This window comes from Pollicipes pollicipes, unplaced genomic scaffold (assembly GCF_011947565.3).
Source record: "Pollicipes pollicipes isolate AB1234 unplaced genomic scaffold, Ppol_2.1 Scaffold_4219;HRSCAF=4965_pilon_pilon_pilon, whole genome shotgun sequence".
Classification (NCBI taxonomy): domain Eukaryota; kingdom Metazoa; phylum Arthropoda; class Thecostraca; order Pollicipedomorpha; family Pollicipedidae; genus Pollicipes; species Pollicipes pollicipes.
The window spans coordinates 16,782,278-16,804,786 of NW_023596448.1; the positions used below are offsets into that span (position 1 = coordinate 16,782,278).

The 22,509-nt window shown below is 46.4% G+C and overlaps 1 protein-coding gene across 1 annotated transcript in view; it reads left to right on the forward strand.

The window, feature by feature from the left end:
- LOC119095982 (G-protein coupled receptor GRL101) overlaps positions 1-22,509 on the forward strand; it is a gene marked incomplete in the record, with an annotated part of 113,453 nt that overhangs the window by 16,660 nt on the left and 74,284 nt on the right.

Sequence of the window (22,509 nt, forward strand, 5' to 3'; positions counted from 1 at the left end):
ATATATATACGCTTGTGCGTGCTTGCGTGCGCGTTTTCGTTTGATGCCATTGAAAATGACAGCATATCGGATATCGCTTGTTTGATGTGTGCCATATGGATATTCACTTGCAAACCTTGGTGGTGTGGTCGTCGTGTGGCCGGTATGCAAGCTTGGTAGGCGCGCGCCGGTGGAGCATTTATGCCAGTAGACAACGTTGTTCACTTTCTGAATCAAATTAGTTGCGTACTAGTAGACAACGTTGCTCACTTTCTGAATCAAATTAGTTGCGTACAGGCTGTTCTCTTTTACTATGTTTGATAGTCCGCGACTTTTGCAGTCAACTGTAAGCTCAATGTTGCCGTCCGCCTTTTGTGGGAAGAATTTTCTTGATATCATATCACGAACAATGTTCTCTTCAGCTCTGTATGCAGTTAACATCCTGCTATCGTGCTACAGTTTAATCTACGTGTCTATCAGTTATTCATCTAACGATGGGACACGATTAATTTGGTGAAAAGAATCATTACCTAAGAAACAAGTCAATTCCAGCTGTGGTCAGTATGACGTAATCACACCCATTCGAATTTGTGATGAAATGAAATTGATCAGTGATCTATGATAAAATTAAATCGCTAGGTTCAATGATGATAAGTCGGCACAAGCTGAATGCACTTTTTAAAAGCAAAGAACGCGACACTGGTCGTCACGATTCTTTTTTGGAGCTCCAGTGACTGCTGAGGCCGTCCTGCTCAACATCACGCTCACATTATGTCACTTTGGAGACGCCACACGACCGGCCGATAACAGAACCGTTTATCGCGGTGAGTATCCCCAAACAAACCTATTAGCGTATCATCACAACAGAGCAGCGGCCATGCTGGAGTTTGAGAGCCAATCAGCGCCAGAGGGAACACCCGCGGGCAGAACTGCACGTCCAGCTTCGCCTCAGTGCATAAAAAAGACACGCCCTCCGAAATATTCGGCCTATTCAGGACCGTCCATCGTCCACACAAGATGGATGGAGAGCGGAGAGAGCCAGAGTAAGAGAGCCCGGTACCGAAACACGGAAGGGGAGGAAGCGAGGAGCAAAACCTGCGGGAGAGTGGCGCGCTGTCTCTCTCAGGACCGTCCCTCCCGCACCCTCAGGCAGCGTCTGGCACTCGGCGCTCGGCAACCGAAGTCATCGAAGTGGAAGGAACAATCGGATAGCTGCAGCCTGCTCGCCGTGTCTGGCCTCTCTGTCTCTCTCCTCAGCGTGGGGATTTCTCTGCGAAGCCCACGCTTCAGTCATCAGACGTGAACTGGATGCGAGAGCGCAATCATACAATGTCTGTTTAAAAGCCCACCATGAACTAAAATCGGATGCTCAAGGAGCCGGGGAGCGCACTGACACGCGCCGCGTGCGGGCCAGGGCTACGCGCCAGGCAGTAGAGAGGAAAAAATTGGCGATTAGTGCAATGGGGGAGAAGATGTAGGCAGCGCAAGCCAGGCCTGGCTCCAGCATGCTCGTTAAAGCGATGTGCATGGATGTTTGTTTCTTTTTACTTGATTTTTATCGGCACCACAATCGGCACCAGGCGTGGTCATTGTGATTATAGCTCGGATCGAGGAAGCGAGGAATGTCACAGCGCGATGAATGATGTCGGACCGGATCACAAGCAAACCGGAATCATGTCTCTTCGATATGCATCAGAAATTTTCGTGACCCGTACAATTATTTTCACGTGACATTGGAGCCGGGGAGGAAGAACTGTGCCATTTAGACAAGTAGAAGATCGTTTCGCGACGCACACGATTTTTTCATGTTAACTTTAAGTCGAAAATAACTTACTTTGTGATTTCACTCATTATCACCGATTGGACACTATGCACTGGATTGAGGCTGTTAAGCCTGCTAGAAAGTAAACTCAATTACGTCAGCAGGACGGGAGTATTTTGAAAGTTTTGTCTGTCCACATTCGATACGGGGCAATGAATCACTCCGAACAGGGTCATCGTTAGTTCTGCCCCGGAAATTGTCGTGATTGCTCGATTCATTGGCTGCATATGGACCCCTGGTGCAGAAAAACAGTAACTCCTGAGCGTTTAAGGGTAACTGGATTCAACAATTTCGGACAGAGGTCACACGTGATGGGCTTGAACTTCATCCGGATTAAATCATTCACTTCTATGCATATTTATTACGCGTATTTATTATGCGTATGCGTATTTATTTCCATTCACTTTAATCTTTAACTATGTCTTCTATGCTTGGCACCTCACTCGATATTTAATCACTCAGCTTGCGTCACAGTTATTCACTAATTGCTTGACGCTAGCTGGAGTAGCAATCATGCTCGAGCCCGAAGAAGTAAGTGCGTTTGAAGAGCATACGTGCTCGCTTTGATGCTTCGTAGTGCGCTACAGAGCGGCGTGCGTGATGAAACTGTCCTCTCCAGACGGCAAGGCCAGTCTCATTCGCGGAGAACGGTTGGAGGGCTACGATAAGAAAAACCAGTGCCATACAACTTTATAGACGTTGACAACCCGCGTAAGTGGGGGTAATACCGCGCAAGGCACTAGTCAAAACACTTATGAATAGCGTCATGCTTGGTGAGGCCGGCATACAAATCTCGGCTGTATGTTTCAGGCTGGCAGGCAATGAAAAACATGCTCTCATTCACGGCCATGACGGTGCCTGGGCGATAGCTAAGAATAAGAGCCACTCCGGGTCGTAGGACGAGGTTTTTTGCTGCACGCTGCTGTCCCATTGGCGCGGTACCGGATCTGTCGTATGCAACAACTCGACATGTCCAAAAAGAACCGCGACGCACATTACATCCGTGAGTTCAAGGGTTCTAAGGATCCCAATTTAGAAAGGTACTATGAGTCAGTACTACTTTGTGACCGTTTGTATCACTGGGGGACTAGAGAGTTACCGGAGCGAACTGAAAAATGGACGAACAAATGAAGCGTGAGGTATGGGGAGAATCGAAAGAACTCGTGAAACAGGATGAAAGAGGGTAAATTATCAGGATCTGCAGGAGCAACAGTAACTCACGCGTGCCGAAAGGACGAACGAATATTGAATATAAAACCAGCTAATGTTTAAAGGGGATGTTTCACATTCGAGGATATTGGAGCAAGCATCACATATGATGAAACAAGCTCGCTTATAACCACTGGAACGCTTTTTAAGTGGAAGAGACTGCTCTAGAAAGCACAGTTCCCTGTTTAATAAAAATGTTCCCTAATGCGTCAGGGTTTGATAACGCGATTGTACCTTGCACAACATCGAGAGCCAGTCGATGGCCGTTATGCCTGGAAATCGTGCTCACAAACGTCATATAGGAGCGCTTCGTCAACTCTATTTCCTTGATCTTGATCTCCGCATGGCTTATGGACTGACAGGATTTGAATAGCGTTATTATGACATCATAAATACCAAGGTGACTTCAAAATACCATCTACGACAACCTTTCCCCATTTTCGCGGGCGTTTAGCTCAGAAACTAGAGGGGTTTGGATATTGAGAAGGGCAGGATTGCAAACAGCACTGAAAGGTTTTCAAGATGGTTTTTTTTATTTAAAGCCGAATATGGATGTGGAACACTTCATTTAAGCCAGCTATTGTTTATCATCTATAGATACAGTGGCGGGAGTCATAGGGGAGACGCTATACAGTGCGCGCAATAAACCGATTCATGTCAGTCGGCTGTAGCGGAGGATAGGGGCCTCCACGGGCACCTGTTTTCCCCCATACCCAATCCGCCCGCTGCACATGACGTTTTACCCATACGGGCACGTGTTATCCCACACCCAATATACCAGCCGGACATGACGTTTCACCCCAACCACCCGTTACTTTGATCCTTTGTAACCTACTGTTGGAATTTTAAAAGCATCTTATTGATAATTTCCGGAAGAGCCTTACAAAAGTTTACACCCAAAACGTGCCCCGTCCCATTCATAGTTGCAAAAGCTGAGTGAATGGAGCCCATTGCGGCTAACAGCATCGCAAGCAGGAACATTACGTAGTCCTTCGTGAAGCATTTACCCGGAATTGCATAAACATCTTACCTATACACGTATCCGTAAAAGTAATTTTCCCGAATTATGCACCCAAACCATCTCGTTACCCACTCTATGTGCGTGTCCATGGGTTTACCCGGCCGGTGGATCCCATTACAACGGACGGAACACTAACAACTCCTCTCAATTTCATTATGTCAGTATCGTGACGTCAGCTCTTCTTCTGTGCAGTGAAGTTACCTCTGTGTCCCATCAGGTTCCGGCCGGCCCCTCAAACTGTTTGTAGTTCTGAGATGAACACTGGGTGCTGCGCATTTTATTGGAGCGAATTTTTTTTTCGGTGGTCTACCGGGCCAGAATGAACGACGACAAGTCGTGAAAAGCTTTTGCTGGATTTCGAACAAAGGCACCCAAAAACCATAATGAGTGTTGCTAACAACCGGGCATGGTTTCCAAACCTCCAGAAATATAATTTTCAAACGATCACAAATGTTGCAGAGCATTGCAATCATTAATTTGAGCGAATGTAGTCTCCGGGATATTGTGATTGTGGCGAAACCCTTTAAAAAGATAAAACACCAATGGGTCAAGTTCAGACTCTTGTTGAAACTACAGGATTACAATTTTTTACATTTGAATTCGACAGTACATATCCCAGCAAACACCTGCATCGATTCGGCACGGATAAAGCCAGAAAAGCTCTTCGAGAGATATTGCAAGGCTGAAGAAATATTCCCCTTCACCATAGAATGGGTTTACTTCTTTCCGCTTGGACTATCAGAGTCCTATCATAAAATATGTAAGCATATATTTTTCGAAGTCGACTGACGCCTTGGTATTCTTTATAAACGACGCGTTCCCAGTCTTAGTTCTGACGACTTTGGGAACAGCAGGTACGCAGAACCTGTAGCTTACATTACAATTCGCTCATGCAATGAAAACGCGCCGACATTGTTACATGCGTAGATGTGTAGGCGAATCTGCCGCGGAGCGTTGCCACGGCGTACGCGTGACGAAGCTCTGCCGTTACAGCGGCGCAGGCATGCTAACGTGATGACCTACCGACTCTGTGCCAGTACCGCACACGTAAGACTGGCAGGATTTCTGCCTGCGTTGTAATAAGCATCTACCGGTTCCAGGGGCAAGGCGATGAGATACACGCTGGCGCGCTTCCACCGGAACCATGAACTGATCTAAACCAGCGGCGGGAATCAACGTTAATACGCGCTCGGGAGGAAGATTAATTTGATCCCTCTCCCGGTGGTTTCTTCAAAACAATGTTTAAACAGAGCTTAACTTTTCACAGCTGCAGGAATTGAACACCGATATTTGGTAAACATATTAGATGTACCGTGTAATTTTGCTGACCTATGGCAGGTCGAAGTCAGGCCGTGGCTGTCAAAATGTCATTTCTGGGGAATCGCTCAACCTGATGCGAAAACGGAGTGCTAGACGAGTCCATACATCTCTCAGATATTTCTAAGACAATAAAACAATGAAGTTAGAATTGCAATACATTCCACTGACCTAAGATCAGGTGTAAAAGTCAGGCCAGGGTCAAAACTAATCTGTTTTTTTTATTGGTGAGCTTACTGTACTCAGTAATTTCTGATACTCATTTCAAATCTCTTGATGACAGGGGCCGCAACAGGCATCTTTTATGGACATTTTGAAGGTCAGATTAGGCCACTGGCCTAAAATAGCCTGGGCAAACCATTTATTTTAGCAAGGTACCACCTAGCGTATTCCTTAACTAAAACTAACTAGCGTATTCCTTAACTAAAAAACAAAACGAGCTAGAATGTTTTTGTTCACCATGACCTTGTAAAGATCACATAAGGTCACTGATCTGAAGTGCACGCCAATAACCTTTGGCTTAGAACAGGCATCTATGTTCAAGACGGCTGCATGAGAGGTCGAAAACCATTTTGTGCATCAATCTTAAGTTTGACGTTGTTGGACCTTATTTGACTTAAAGGTGACAATATATGGACCCATAATTTTTACATAAGTGAGTTAGCATACAGATCAACTCATCCTGTCAATGTCGTGCATCTACCTCTCTTGATTTTTTAGATATCGTGAGTTCAATTTAATCCCTTATCCCATCCCAGCGAAGGATTTCAACCGGCCAACCGAGCGTGTGTTAATGTTTATCAAGATCCGTCAAACGTTTTATATTCATATCAGAGAGAGAGAGCGAGAGATGAGAGAGAGAGAGAGAGCGAGAAGAGAGAGAGAGAGGAGAGAGAGAGAGAGAGGGGGGGGGGAGAGAGAGAGAGAGAGAGAGAGAGAGAGGGAGAGAGGAGAGAGAGAGAGAGAGAGAGAGAGAGAGAGAGAGAGAGAGAGAGAGAGAGCGAGAGAGAGAGAGAGAGAAGAGAGAGAGAGAGAGAGAGAGAGAGAGAGATGAGAGAGAGAGAGAGGGACACAGAGAGACAGAGAGTTCCGCCGAGTTTGTTTTCATCAGGAAGCCATGTCCGTACATAAACGCCAAGACATAGGTCTGGGCCTGTTGGGCCGCATAAATAGCATCCCACAGCCGCGTGGAATGCGAGCGATCCCGTCCGATTCATTATTGCAGTACAATTCTGTTCCACCACTGACCTTCCCTTATGCCTTCGCGTCGGGGCTGTGCTCAAAGTAAGGCATTCTATAACCACACAGTGCACACAGATTGTGCACACACAGTGCACACACAGCACACAGATTGCCGTCAACAGCATCCCGACATCGGTTACTGTTGGAGACGAAGTCCCCACTGGCATATTGCCGAAGGAAATAACGAGCAGCAGCATCGAATGCCTTTGTCATTTTTACATGTGAAGCAGCGATCAGAAAGCATAAAAATGGCAACTGGAGTTTTTTTATTCAAACGCGGTTTTGAGCGCGATCTGACCTATTGAGGCGCGGTGGCTGATTGGTTGACGCGGTGCGGAAGACGTAGCTCATTCGAGGGATCGTTAGCCTTACATCCGTAAGTCGTAAGGTTCCAGCAGCTGACCGTTGAGCCATTGCGAAGGTTTGCAGCGCTTTCCTCCATTCCTAGTGTTTCCAGCACCCTTGTTAGGGCATAGATCGATAGCGTGAAGTTTTAACAAACTAGCCCCCTAGCTCAACGGTACATTCTGTTCGAAAAAAACATTCTCGTGAGACGTCATTATAAATTATTGCTGTGCGCCGTGTTCTTTCAGGTCGCCTCACGGCGGCAGCTCGCTTCAAAATAAGTAAACTAGATATCCACGATGAGATACAACGGATAAAGTTTGAGATATTAACGATTTTTCCCAACAGCTCGAGCCAGTTTCATACATTAAATCGGTAGCACGATGCGTTGTAGTGTTATGGGGGTGGGCTTTCCGTGACAAAAATGATTATTTGCGCTACTCAGTGAGCAGTTTCAGAGCGGCTAGAGGATGATTAAACGGAATGTTCCACATGGTAAGATGCATAAGATTTACAAGCATCGGGCATGATGAAGTAGGCTCATTTATGATAGATGGTATGCTTTTAATTGGAAAGCACTGCTCTGGACAACACAGTTTCTCTCTCAAGTAAATATGCTTCTCAACGCGTCATTGTTTGATTGCGCCAACGTACCTTGTGCAACATTGATCGAGAGCCAATTGACTACAGTGTCTGGAAATCATACTCACGAACGCCAGATATGGACAACTCTACAATTATACTTTTATTGACCTTGATCGCCTCATGGCTAAGAGAATGACAGGATTGGACGACGGTAATGTGGCGTCATGAATGCCTGGGCGACCTTAAACTAGTCTCTCTGAAATAGCCCGCACATCTTCGTGGGCGTTTAGCTCAGAAACCAGACAGGTTTAGGTCTTCAGAAGGGCAAGGCTGTGAACTGCACCTAATGATCTTCAAGACGGCCATTCAGCTCAAAACTCCATACAAATGTGGAGTAGCCCCTTGAAGCCCTTCAAATGGTCTAGCAGTGTAGGCATCTGTCAAGTTCGCGGCAGGTCTCGGTGCCATCGGCAGGCCACGTGACCTGACAACAGCTGTCAGTAATGGGGGCGGGCTGGCGTCCCTCCGTCGTGTTGCGGATCGATCACCTGCCCACTCAGTCTCGGGCGACTGGCCCCACAACCCCTACTCGATTGGCGTCGAGCGCGCTCTCGACCGGCTGACGCTCGACACAGATCGAGACTGTCTTGTCCTCGCGCCCAATCAGGGTCGGGCATGCTCTCGACACGCTGATGCTCGCCACAGCTCGAGAGCTCTCTCGTCTTCACGCCCGATCGACGTCGAGCGCAATTTCGACCGGCTGCGTGACGTGGCGTAGATGTGGCCTGAGATGAGCATCTAACATATTCATCCGGAAATATTAGGGAATAGCAACTATGCGCGGCAAGATCGCTGCGTTGTCACGCGTCAAGGAACTGGGATAGATGGTCTCGTCTCGTACTGTTCGTAACGCGATATGTTGCGCCGTATGTCTGCGAAATCTTTATTCTTGCGAAAGGGAGAACTCATTAGCATTTGCCATGCATTTGGTCTTCACTAGGATGTGACATTTGACACCTTGCATTTATCCCAAGGATATTTGGTTTAGTTTCGTTGCAGCTACTACGTCCGCGCATTGCGTGTGTTGAGCCTCCTAGCAGTAACCAAACGAAGCGATTTATCACGTTGCACCATCTATTTCCAGAACGTCTCCGGCAGGCATGGCCAGCCATATTTCATTGTAACTTTATCAGACCGTGTTTGGTGTTCCAGATTTTTCAGCACGACCGCTTTCGCCGCTGCCAGTCAGCGCATGGTAATTCGTAATTGTGCATGTGGCGAGAGGGTCGTGCCGTACGTTGCGGTGGTGTGGACAGGACAGTTATTGGTTTCCGATATGTCGACGAGGCATTGTTCGCCGGCTCTGCGCTCCGGCGCGATGAGATGTGCGCGCTCTTGGATTGTGATTTGGATTATGATTCGGATGGTGGATTCTGAGAAGCACTTTGAAGCTGGGCCTGATTAAAACAGTTTGACTAGCTTGCTGGGGCAACGGGACTTCGCCACCAACCACACGGAGCCTGAGTGGCGTCCGAAATCCAGAATGTGGAAGTTGTGGATAAAATTGCACTGGTGACGTAGAAGCTCTGTTAAATGTCATGATGTTGCGATAAAGATAGGCTTTTGCTTGATGCCACGGATACTTATAATTCGTAGTGAGGCCGCAGGTCGAGCTCATCTTTGTCATTTCAGGAAATATTGTGGCCTCGGCCGGCCAGACCTGTCAGGATTTTCCTTGAATTAGAGATTTGCAGCCGCTGGTGGTACCAAGCCGTTCTCAACTAGAAAGTTCACCGTTCTGAAACGTTGTTTTACTTGTCTAAGGCAATTGCAAGCATTATGTGTAATTAATGCAAAAATTCCGACACCACCAATTGAAACCACGTTCCCATCTCTGTAACACATGAATGCAACTATAAGAAACATACGCCGTTTGGTACAAGAGAAACGGACAGTCTCATTGGCAAATTGTGGGCACATGGGTTAGGCCGGTCATAGGCATTCAAGCACTAGCCACGAATCTGCCAATTGGGAGCGTTTTGTTGGGCTGGTGTCAGATTTCAGAATCCTCAGAAGGTGAAGACACGAATTAAGTTGAACAGTGTATGTGAATGTAGCGATATAAAATTCTAGGCCAGCTCAACTCCGACCCATAATAAAGTTCATAACCGGCCGGAAAGCCGCAGGCGCCGCCGTTCTAAAACCAAGTTTTGTATATGCCTACCATATTCGTTCTTTAGGGACCTAACAGGATTTTCTGACTGACCCAAATACATCAAGCAACGATTGAAATATATTAGCAACTATGCCCTGCAATGAAAATCACAACATGTAAAGCACTCCACAATACACTTCCTTGGTAGCCAGATTCTTCTATAAATCGTTGTTTCCAGTACAATAAATATCGGTCGTCTTCGGCGGAAGAAGGCACATTGCCGAAACACCAGCAGCTTAAGGCAATTTTTACTTTCTGCCAGGTACGCAATCTAATACATCACTGGATGGGATTTGAACCAAAGGATATCGTGCGGTTAAGACTACACAGGAGTGTTGTTCAGCTCACTGTGAATAACATCCATCTGAAAATAAGCGAGTTTGCAGTGTTTATGTCACGGACACCGAAAAGTAAACAACTCCGACTTCGCCCAACTTGTCGTCAACATGGCATCGCCTTGTCAGGCGCAAAGGCAGACAACTTCCAGGAGCAGTCGTAGATCAGCATGTGAAAGTTAGATATCAATGCAGCTCTGTCCGCTCAACCCACGACAGGAGATGCTCCAACGCACTGGCGGCATCTGGCTGCATGGGCTTCCCAAAGTTAAATGATTGCATTTCCAGCTTTGTTAACGTAAGCGTAGTGGCACAGCGTTATCACCCAACTCGTTTTACGCGACAAAAAGCGTCTTACTGGAGCTATATACAAATTGGTTTGCCCTAGCAAACTGACTTTGTTTGCTCTCTAAAGCATATTGCATTCCATTAAGAGAGGTCGATAAGGGACTAACAAAGTGTTTGGTACATTGCCGTTCTGCTATAGATGTTCCATGTTACGTCATTGCTCGGTGCGCGCTCGTCCTCTGATATCTGTCCTTCAGTTCAGTTTGTTTTTGTCTGATATGATTACCCAGGTGCCTGCAAACCGTCAAAAGGATTCTTCGATGCTTGCAGGCAGCAGTGCGGTCGTTAGTGAAGCTCGTTCTCTGCCGGCAAACAGCACCTGTGACGTCAATGGGACCAGCTTTCTGTGCTCACCGCTGGAGTGCGTGGGTCGCGACCTGACCTGCGACGGCGTGCCCCACTGCTCCAACGGTGCAGACGAGGCTGTCACGCTGTGTGGTAAGTTGTTGGCACACGTATCGGGTGTTTTGTACTTGATTTTCTTGTTATCTCTGGATTGGCCCGGAAAAGAAACCAGATGGAAAGTTTTCGTACCAGGGTCCAACGCTCTAAATAGGTGATACTTGGGTTCACATGGCAGCCTGGAGTGATCATAACATTTTAAATTCATCACGCATTGCCTAGATCTATTTTGGGTGAAGTTTAAGAGTATTTGTAACGTTTGTTCCCTAAAACAACATGACATCCGCATTTCAAAAATGTGATTGATTTTTGGATAATAAATAAAGATAATAGGTCGATAAAAAGATCACCCTTTGAAACTTTTAAAACTCGGAGAGGCTATAGCAACATGCACATGGGCTGAAATGATCAATGAATTGAAACCGAATCGGGGAGTACTTGTTTGCTGCTGACTATTTGCGAACGCAGTCAATGCAATGCAAATGCTTTATCTTCTTACCTGAAGCAAATAAATACTCCTGCAGGCCTGTTCTAATGTCACATACTTTTTGCGATGTACCCCAATTCCACTGGAACCAAACCTATGGAAATGGATTTCGGATGTGGATCAAATGTTGCCTAGTCACAATCGGATTAGGCCCAAAAATTGAGCAGTCCGCCCGTGGTTATAGTGTTATTTTGCTAACTGAAGAGCCATAATAACCTCTGCACACAGTCTGGACTCATTTCATTCAGACTTTGACTCGAAACAATCATAATTAACAATCATTATCACGGGTCAAGGCATGACAAGTATGCATGTACTTCGTTCGCAGGGAAACAAATACGCCGGTAACAAACCTCCTTGTGCTGGCAGGCTGTCTGAGCAACGAGTTTTCCTGCGGCAACTCCTGCATCGACATTCTGAAGCGTTGCGACACGAAGGACGACTGTCCTGACGGCAGGGACGAGCAAAACTGCGGTAGGTGATGTGCAACGCAAACGTGTTCAACTACACATCCACGCATGTCCAGGGGACTCATTATTATCACCATGCACATTTCGAGCTTTGACGCTCCGATGCAACCAACAGTTCAGTCTGGTTGTGGTAGGGTGGCGTTGTTACCAACGGACAACATAATGCAGTTATGGGCTATCCGTTAATCAGTGATGTCAAATAATATGAAAAAAGAACGTTCTGGCTCAAATGGTTCCTTACCAACATCCTGCCGTCAACGTTGACCGCCTTACCAAGCTGTTCCGAAACGGATTACTCGCTTTACCTTACATTTTAGAGAAGTAGTGCACCGAACTTCCCCTATATTACAACTGCTGTGCCACTCGGTAACAACGTTCCTGGTGAAACGAAACAAATATGTTCATGCCCACCCTCGCTTTCTGCATCAGGAATACAAGCCACATTATTTTTGCTCAAAATGTCAGACGATCACAAATGCCACTTAATACGTCAGGATCCGGAAGAAGGTTTTTAGTACGTGCATCGCATTCAATACTTAAACGCCTTCAGCACGCCAAGCAAAGTGACGGTCTAAAATTTTACTGATGATTTTATAAAAGAGTCAGACTTTGCACGACACCGTCCGCCACACGTGGTCAAGTTTGTGTGCTGCGCCGCACCGCGCCAGCGCTGTTCGCCCGTCCCGCCGGCTTTGTAAGGCATCCGCATGCGCCAGAGCGGGGGAGGAGCGCAACGGCAGACGGACAAAAAGAAAACAGACCTGTTCCGGGCAGCGTAATGGACAGCGGCAGAAGAAAAACAGACGGAGATTCACCGCCCTGCCAGGTCTCACGTTACGTCAAGGTTTCAAATGTTTCAAGCGGTCGACGCCTTCGATGTTTTATCATAAGCGTGATGGTGCGGTGGGCGTTTTTTGATGTTTCTGTGTTTTTCAGGGATTTTGTTGCGTGATGGTTCAGCGATTGTGTAGGCATGCATCTCGACACGTGGCCTTTTTCACACCGCCCGCTCGGGATCGGTGGAGCTTCCCGGCATGGCACGACATGAGACAGCAAAGATGCCGGCCGTGGCCATGAGCTCCCCCTCCGAACCAAACAAAACCATTAGGCCGAGCGGAGCCTGGCAAGTGTAGGGGGGCCTGCAGATCCGCCAGAGCCTGCGCGTGGCCGCCCCGCAGCAGCAGGAGGGCGCCTGCTGCAGGGGAAGCCGTGGATGGGCTTCGCCATAAGTCGGGTTTTCACAGGCTTTGAACAGGGTGGTGACGCTACTAGCGCCGAGACTTCAATGCGGCTCGGTGGCTAACCGTGGGCGTGACGCTATGGGGCAGCTGGAACGCCGGAAATCCTCGCGCAGATAACGAACAAGCTGTTAGTGGGAGGTGCATACGGCCGGCCAGACGATGACGTAAAATGTAATAGCGAATATGATTACGTGCTTTGCAAGCCTATGTGGCTTAACATTGGGCGTAATGCAACGACATGAGAAGCGTAAACGTTCTCTCGGTAATTATACGAATAGGACGAAACAGCAGGTTGCCGTCGTATCCATAATGAACAAACAGTTAGCGGCAGGTGCACATGACCAGTGCCCTAATCGCGCAGAATTTAACGTCGGATTTAATGAGACAGTAGTTTCAGCCTTATTCCTCAGGGGAAAATCAGGAAAATGAAGATATGGTTGGGTTGATGTTTCGATAACATGCCTTTATCGAAACAATATCAGGACACTTCAAACATTTCTGCTATTGCTTTGATAAAGGCGATGTTGCCGAAATATCGATCTATCTATATCTCCATTCTCCTGGCTTTTCTCCGAGGAATAAGACTGTTACTTCTGTCTTATTTATGTGAATAATGTTCCTCACTAATCCACTGAACAACTTACGTTAAATACGATGATGTGCTTTGCAAGCTTATGCGGTCAACCATTACGATGGAATGGGCGTGAAAGTTGGAAACATTCGAGAAATGCTGCAAAGATGGGCGGCCGGGACATCGGACTGCCGCCGTACCAATAATGAACAAACTGCTGGGATTAGGTGCTTATAAAGTGGGGCCGAATGCGCAGAATTTAGTGGGAAGCAAGATGATTACGTAAGCTGTTCAGCGCATTAGCGAGGGGCATTATTGACATACCTAAGACAATAGTGTTATCCTTATTCCTCGGAGAAAAACCGGGAGAATGGAGATATAGTTGGGTTGATATTTCGGTGACATGCTTTGATCGAAACGATAGAAGAGCACTTCAAACACTTCCGCTGTTGTTTCGATAGAGGTATGTTGCCGAAAAATCAACCCAACTATATCTCCATTCTCCTGGTATTTCTCCGAGGAATAAGGATAACACTAATGTCTTATCTATAAAAGCAAGATGATGTCTCGATTAGAAGTGGCTTTCCGGTTAAAATGCGATCAGAGTAAAAAGTGAAACGTGCGCGCTCGGACTGCTGGAGATGCACGGCCTCATCACCGGCTACCTTCTTACCAGTAAAAATATATTTTTGCTGGTAGGTACGTACATCCCCAAACAGATCAGACCGAATTAAACGGCAACGATGAGCATGTGCCTTGCGAGCTCATGTCTAGCGAATCTGTTTAACTTTTATCGGCGGGAGAGGTGAGCACGTTTGCGCAGAGGCGTGGGTGTCTGAAATCGGAATAAGGTCTCAACTTTCTTCAGATTTAGCATTTATCCCATGGGTCTAGACTGGAAATAAATAACCAAGATGGCTTTTCCTCTCCCCCCCTCGCCTTAGTACAAATTCTGTTCTCCCAGTACTATGGTGGAGCCGGCTAACATTCTCGCTGGTCGCTTATCGTAGCTTATTCGAGGCTATGTAGCACAGTGTTGCGTGAAGCTGCATTATTTCGGCGTTGACTGGGCTCTCCAGCGCGCAGCCCTTGACCGAGGGGGCAGATTTGATCCCCCCTTGCTTATCTCAAGAACAGAGAGGACCGAATTCAAAAATTCAAATAGCAATCGATAGCACCGTGGTGTGTGCTCTCACACCACACAACAACTTAGGTATATATTAAGGTCACAGGTCAAGGCGAGCTTATTTAAGTGTTACTTTGGAGTATCTGACCTCTTCCACAGCGCATTTAATTAAGAAGCGTTTCTCATGGTGCGAAATCATTGCGTCATGATCAAACATGCTACACAGGAGGGTGCCCAATGTACCAGTACCGCACGCACGCACGTACAGCGTACCGCACGCACGCCGTACCAGTCCTGTTGTCAAGGTCATGTGCCGTACGCATGGAACTGATACCTTATCCAATACAGCCATCTAAAAGCGAAGTGAGAGAGCTTAGCCGCAATTATGGGTATCAGACACGTGAGCAAAAGCTCTTACTTGTTCATAAATCGTCTAAGGTCAAGGTTAAATGAATGACGTCGGTGGTGGATAAGCCGTTGAATCGATTTCCGCGTTGTTTTCCACGGCTTAGACCCGCTGACAGCGCAACCTGATACTCATCAAGCCCGCCGTTAATCACGTGGTCGAGGTCGTTCGCTCTCTGCCGATAGGCTCCACCGTCCCATGAGGTACGCTGTCTACCTCCAGGCCTCTGACGGAAGCACCGTGGGACAGCGCCTCGCACGGCTCACGCCGGCAGCCGGGAGGCGACGTCTCCTTACTGGGCAGGGCGCTACCGAAAGCGTGTGTGCAGCAGCGGGAAGCTGCGAGCGGTGGGCGTCGCCGAAGGGACAGTGGGCCGTCCCATCGTGGACAACACGCGAGGGAGGGTCGTCCAAATGGGCCGAGCCGTCACACTGGAGGACAGGCGAGAGAACGTGTCGTCATCCAGCCGTGGTACACTCGAGCTGAACCAGTCGCCGCGTCCGTGCCAAGCTGACAATAAATCGACCTGATGAAGTTTGAACAGAGCATAGGCGTGGCTCCACTGAATTATTAAAACAGGCTAATTAAATCTAATTCAGCTCAACGAGGACTCACGCAGACGTGACGATCATGCTACCAAGGCACTGAAAGGGAGGAGGACGCTGTGGCGAGCCAAGAATGAATGATATGATGTGAACGCAAGCGTTTGTGTATGCTTGCAGTGAATATGGTGGGGCGCTGAATGCATGAAGTATGCATGGATTAGTACAAGACGAGGGGCTTCCAGGGTTGATATCCAGAGGACCCTTGCCGGTGTAATTCGCCCATTGCGTGAGGTCCTCGCCAAGTTGGACGTACGTCCACGAGATTCAAGGTTAATCTGTTCAATGCATCTGGTTCCGTTTCTGCCCCATTTAAATGTTATCACCACAAAACGATGTAGGTGAGATACCGTGGTTACGGACACACAACCATGTACAGAGAGACAGCCCTTTATGGTGCCTGGCCGGACCTAACAGCCCGCCAATAGGCCGGTCCTGCGCCACACACTATACATCAGCCTTTTGGCTCACGTGAGTGTTGAAGTCAGGTGTACCGGAGTCCATACGGCATGAATCGTGCGCTTAGCATCACCCGGATCGTTCGCGGACCAATGGGCTCCTCTTATAGACTTTGCTCTCGTGAAGAGGCGTGATAGCGGCAGCCGGCGACGCAGAACATCAGCCGCAGCGCGGCAGCGGCTCGCGCACGCGCCAACCGCAAGCAACCCCAACGGTTGTCACGTGTGTGGTGAACAGGCCGTATTGTGCAGCAGATTTGCCAGCAATCTGGGCAAAAACGGTTTCACGAGAATATACACAAACTGCATATGGTGCATCTAAGATGTGCTGCGAATGCAGGTTTTTATGTTCTTTCCAAAGAACCTTATACTTTCCAGATGAAATAGGGCTCTTGGCGGAAGTCTTGCTATGAACTCGTTTTGTATCAGTTATTTGCACGGGATGCATTTGGTTCCGCCACCCTAGGGACACAATTGTTGTACATGAGAAATTATGATCGGGTGATCAGTGGACTCAACGATCGTGTGCTGCGATTTTTCGAGCAAACCACCTAAGATATCGTGATGTTTCGGTCAAAATGCGTGATTTGAATTACCATGACGCGACTGATCTGCTGTAGGCCGGTGTTTGGATGCAATACATGAATTGCAATAAGGTCTTGCCCGCGGGCTCGAGATCTGACCGCAGCGCGCAACAGCGAATTGGTTAAGTTTGCCAGCAATCTGTCTGTACGATTGGATTCCGGCTCATTGGAGTGTAGTGTGGCTTACAGTTACCACCAGTTTCTTGCAACTGAAATTTAAATAAGCTGGCACACTGATTTTAAGCTCTAGGTGACCCAAGTGCGTTATGTATTTCCATGTACGATTAACTAAAAATGTACAGTCACTGCAGAGTTTTTTGCATCCATGACTAGTAGCCTGTTGGAACGGCGCTCCGTGTCTTTTTGCACGCCGTGCCTGATTCTTTTTTGCAGTTGTGGGTCGCAGGTATTACCATTAGCATTGTAACATTATCTCTGTAGCGCATTGGTTTTCCAGAATTTGAAGCTCATGCGATCTAAATATGCCCTCAACCGTCGTGTGGGCATGATGCGCCATGGCAGCAAGTCCAATAGCGTGGGACGCTGCAGGCCCTGATGGATCCAGGCTGTCCGTCCAGAGCCGGCTGGGGCTGTTTTCCCGGCGGAATACGTGGCACAAATAGCGCAGAATGAGCGGTCAAAAGCGTTTGGAATTGGCATATGGGCTACGCCGTGGATATGACTGGAGGCCCCCAGCGACCACAGAACCTTACGTAAAAACCACCTAAACGAAAAAAAGGAGGTTGCTGCACTTCCAGCTGAGGCAGTGAAAGAAGCAACATGTAAGCAAACATGCTGGTCTTTTACATGTTAGATAAAGGGACGTTCATTAGAAGATGCTCGAAAGTAGACATTGCTAAAGGTTGCATTTAACTGAGCACTTACCTTCCGCAGTGCCAAATGGTTGCATTGAAATTCATAGAGTTTTTTGCTTGCGTACGGGGCTGGATCAACTCTGTCAAAATAAGGCATAGGTCAAGATTGAATGCATCATTTACTGTGTAATCAATATATTCCGTAATATATATAACATATATAATCTATATATATAGAATATGTATATCATACATGTTAGGGACATGGGGCAAAAACACCTTGACAGAACGGTCCTGGCTTTAAAATTCACAACAGAGCAAAGTGTGCAAAACGTATACTCTTTCTTGACGGAGCTGTTGATGGACAAGGGACACAATTTCAAACGACTGTATACCGAAAACAGACTAACAACGGACGGTGCTTAAATGCTGACAGTGAGTGTCCTCGACGCTACAAAATTCGCGTCATAAGGTCCTTTCTTCGACGAACATTTAAGCACTGCTGTGATTGGACAGGACTACATTCAGAATTGACACGAATCAAGCAGATCCTGGTGAACAACGGTTTTTCAAATTCTGACATTGAAAACGAGACACAACGACATATGACAAGACACTTTGACAGCAAACCAAGGCAAGACATCCAACCGAACGTCAAACTGTACTATCAAAATCAAGTGACATCTGCTCACAAACAGGGTGAAAAAGCTTTACGGGAAATTATCTCTCAACATGTTAAAGGCAAAAACGACCACAAAATAGACATAGTCATTTACTATTGTAATAAGAAGATATCGAACTTTCTTATGAGAAACAGCCCAGACAAACACGACAAACTGAAATGCACCAATGTAGTGTATCAATTCCAATGCAACATCGAAGGCTGCAAACTTCGTCCCACACACTACATTGGTGTGACCACAACGACACTCTCACGACGCCCGACAATGCACTTACGTGACGGGGCACCCCTGGACCACATGCGACAGGAACACGACATGACATTGACACGACAACAACTGACAGACAGCACTGACATTTTACGGACGTGCAGTGACAGAAGACGTCTTCAAATTTGGGAAAGCATATTCATTAACGAACTCTCTCCGGCCTTAAACAGACAGACAAATTCTTGCAGAACTCTTGAGCTACTAGGTGGTGGGCGGTGAGCACTTCCGATGTGATTGTGACAATAGTGTTCCCATTGTGTCTTTGTGATGTTCCCATTATGAGTGCTTCTTACATGTATGAAGATGAAAATAGCAATCCGTCTTACTTCAATTAGTTGTGCTTCATTTATGTTCTCCGTACTAAAAGATGTTTTCCAACAGTAGTGGCACAATTTTTTCATCCTTTAAAACTCAAAACTTATTTCTTGTGCAATTTAGTCTTCTCCGAAGATGAGATAAGATCTCGAAACGTTAGAATGGAAGGAGTGATGAATATATAAGTAATTTTGTACGAACCATCTTTAATCTAAGCGATGACGCAAAGTCAAAGGCCCGGAAGCTAGAACGATGCATCAAAAGCTCGTTAATGCTGCGTCAGCAGTTATTTTTAATCAAACATGTATCAAAGAAAGAATTCTGCCAAAATATTCCAATATATATATATATATATATAAATGTATATATATATATATATATATGTAAACATATGTATACCTATGTATATACCTATGCATATGCCTATGTATATGCCTATGTGCAAACATATATATATATATATATATATATATATATATATATATGTACAGTGCACAAAATGAAAAAGTTTATTCTAGCATTTACGTTTTATCTTAAATTTTAGGGTTTTATGTCTACTACAAGCACACCGTAAAACATAATGAAACACTCGTTTTACTCCAAGAGGATGCAAGCTGATAATTTCTACTCTCCGGCGAAATGGGATCACATTGGATGTTTAATTAAGTATTTGGATGATGTGATATGACGCCGTAGCGATGTTTTTGAGCGTGTAAAATTATGCCACGCGAGAAGCAGTTAGACGACGTAGGTTACCAACATAAGGCGGGTGAAACTTAACACGCGCGCTAGGCCATAATGCGAGCAGTGAGGTTGAGACTCCTACGACATTGATTCCCACCATGATTAATTATGAGCTTTCTCAGCCCTCTGTCATTAATTATCACTAATCATCCATGATCAAGCATGAAGTTTCCAACGAAAAGGACGACGCAAAGCTTTTCACTAATTAACGCCGTGGCAAGCATTCTAAAAGCTTCTACGAAAACTACACGCATAGGGCAGAGTAAGCGTCTGTGCTTGGAAACCGATAAAGAAGGCAAATTTCTTCCCAGTGAAAGACAACAGTTCGTAATTAAATAGACGCATCGTGTTCTGCTGGACCAGACATGCTGCAAGGTACTAGTTGAACCAGGTTCAGATTTAGACGTGTGTGGAAGGTCACCATTGTATTTGCCCATGTAAAGGCTATTTACCTATTTTTCCCTGGATCTATTTGATTTCCTCTTGCTTAAACGGTTTTAAGAATCACTACAGCTTTCGCTTTGTCAGTGACTTGCCAATTCCTAATGGAGAGATTTAGAAGACCTGTATTTTTGAAATAATAGTTGATGGGTCAAGTCAGACTGTCTTGATGGAAAGGAGAAGAATTCATGGCACAACATAAGCAGCCACGTCAGCATCTCTCCAGCCCGGCCGGGCCACAGACCTCTGCGCAAACAACGCATCTGTTCCAAATGGGCAAGAAAAAATATCCGTCATTGGTCCAGATCCAAACCATTACCAACTAAGATCTCTAAGCCTTGCAAACGTCTTGTAAAGCTAATGGGATGCCGTCGATGGTAAATACTTTTCTTCCGGAGTAATCATCTTCAGTTTTGCTTTTTTGCAATTGACAACTACACGTCGGTATGCGTAGAAGCCCTCCAAACAGCCGGTGAGATGAACTAAATGTGCGGAGAGGATTTGTGCCGTAAGCTGGCATCTTCTGTGTTATTTCGTCAGCCACGCTACTCTGTAGTTCGGAGAAGTTCCCTCCCTCTGGACATCTCACGAATTAATCGTCGGGATAGGATTTAAACCGCAGTTGATAGCTCAGGTCAATATTACACGGGAACTGCTGAGTTGGCATTCGTCACGCGACTGACATCCCTGGTCAAGTCAAGTTTTTACAAGTTAAAGAAATCTTCGTCAAAGTGCAAGACCCGGAGTAAGATCGGCACAAGATCATGTCAGCCCAATGTCAGTTCACTCAGTCGGACATATTTCCTGTGCTCTTCCTGTTTACACAAAACTCGTAAGTTAGTACTTTAGACAAGGTTTGTTATACTAGCCGATTCGCCACATATGGGCATGGAAAACCATTAAGCTAGACGCTTGCATAGCACATCTGATGACAGGGCTGTTGTGACTTATTGATCAAATAATTCATGCGCGGCCAGACACAAAAGCTAACTGGTAATTACAGACAAATTGCCGAGGTAAAGGCGCCAGACGTAAGTTGGTTGCGGTGGGGGGGGGGGGGGGGGAGCAAAAGGTCATCATATGGAGGATGTCTCAGTCCCCGGTTAGATGAAATGTATTGTCCGAGATCTGAAGCTATTAAAGCAAGCGCTTCATGCGATGAAATAAACCTAGTTATAACCATTAGTATTATTTTAAAGGGATGCTCCACGTTTGTGTAGGGTTTGGATTTGAAATAGCCATGTTGAAGATCATTCAGTGGAATTCACAGCCCTGCTCTGCTTGAGACCTAAATCCATTTTATTTCTGAGCTACACGCCGCGGGAGATGTGCAAACTATTTCACTGCAACTATTCCACGGCCACCCAGGACATCCATGACGCCATAATAACGCTATTAAAATCCCGCCATTCCACTAGCCATGCAGCGATCAAGCCCAAGAAGACATAATTATCGAGTCGGTCATATCTGGCGCTCGCATGAGCACAATTTCCAGATATAACAGCCGTCAGTTGACTCCCAGTCAATGTTGTGCAAGGTACAATGACAATTAAACAATAACGTTTTGAAGAGCGTATTCAATAAACAGAGAATTTATGTTGTGTAGAGCAGTGTTTTCAACTTAAATCTATACCAACAGCTGAAAGTAGGCTCATTCCATTATATCTGATATTTGGCTCAACATCTTCAAACGTGAAACATTCCCTTAAATAAGATATTTTGATAGACTAGCGCAGGACAACTATCCTATTATTTTTGAAGTTTTCGTCTTAAATCTAAATGAAAGGGGCCAAAATTGGCAGCATGCTTGCAAAGAGAGTCAAAACACCTCCGATACCCGAATGTAAAGCTAGTGATTTTAGGTGCACGTTTCCTGCTTGATAGCCGAGTGGACATGAACCACCAAACTCCAAAGTTTGACAGCCATCGGTTGCCACGGGGTGAATGGATCAGGCACATTGGTGCTTAGGCGATCAGTTTCAAAGTTTGACAGGCGATCTCTCTGCAGTCAAATGTCGTCCTAGTTTGGTCTGGTACTGGCTGACTTAGCGCCGCTGTCTGCCAGCAACAGAGAGGCGAAAACCGCCAGCGGTGTACAGTTGCGGGGCACCGGCAACACCTCATGTTTAATCAGGCTTTGGTAAAACTTGGCCCTTGTACTGCAACGTTAATCGGCAGAGTACGAGTGGTGTGTTAGTCGCCGGTCTCGCGAACTTCAAGAGGTCTGGAATCGGACAGTCAAATGTTGATATCGTCGGGGAAAGTGACCTTTATGTCAACCGAAAAGGTAGGCAGCGCCTGAAAGGTAGTGAGGTTACATGCCAACGTTCTATGCGACACATCATGACTGAAGTCACTTAACCGAACGTGAACTCCAAACTGATCGTTCATTGGCATACATTCGCGTTTCGTCACTGGTGTACGCAGACAGCACAGCCCGATAAACTCTTTGGACTCTCAACGAGGGCACTCTTTGTCA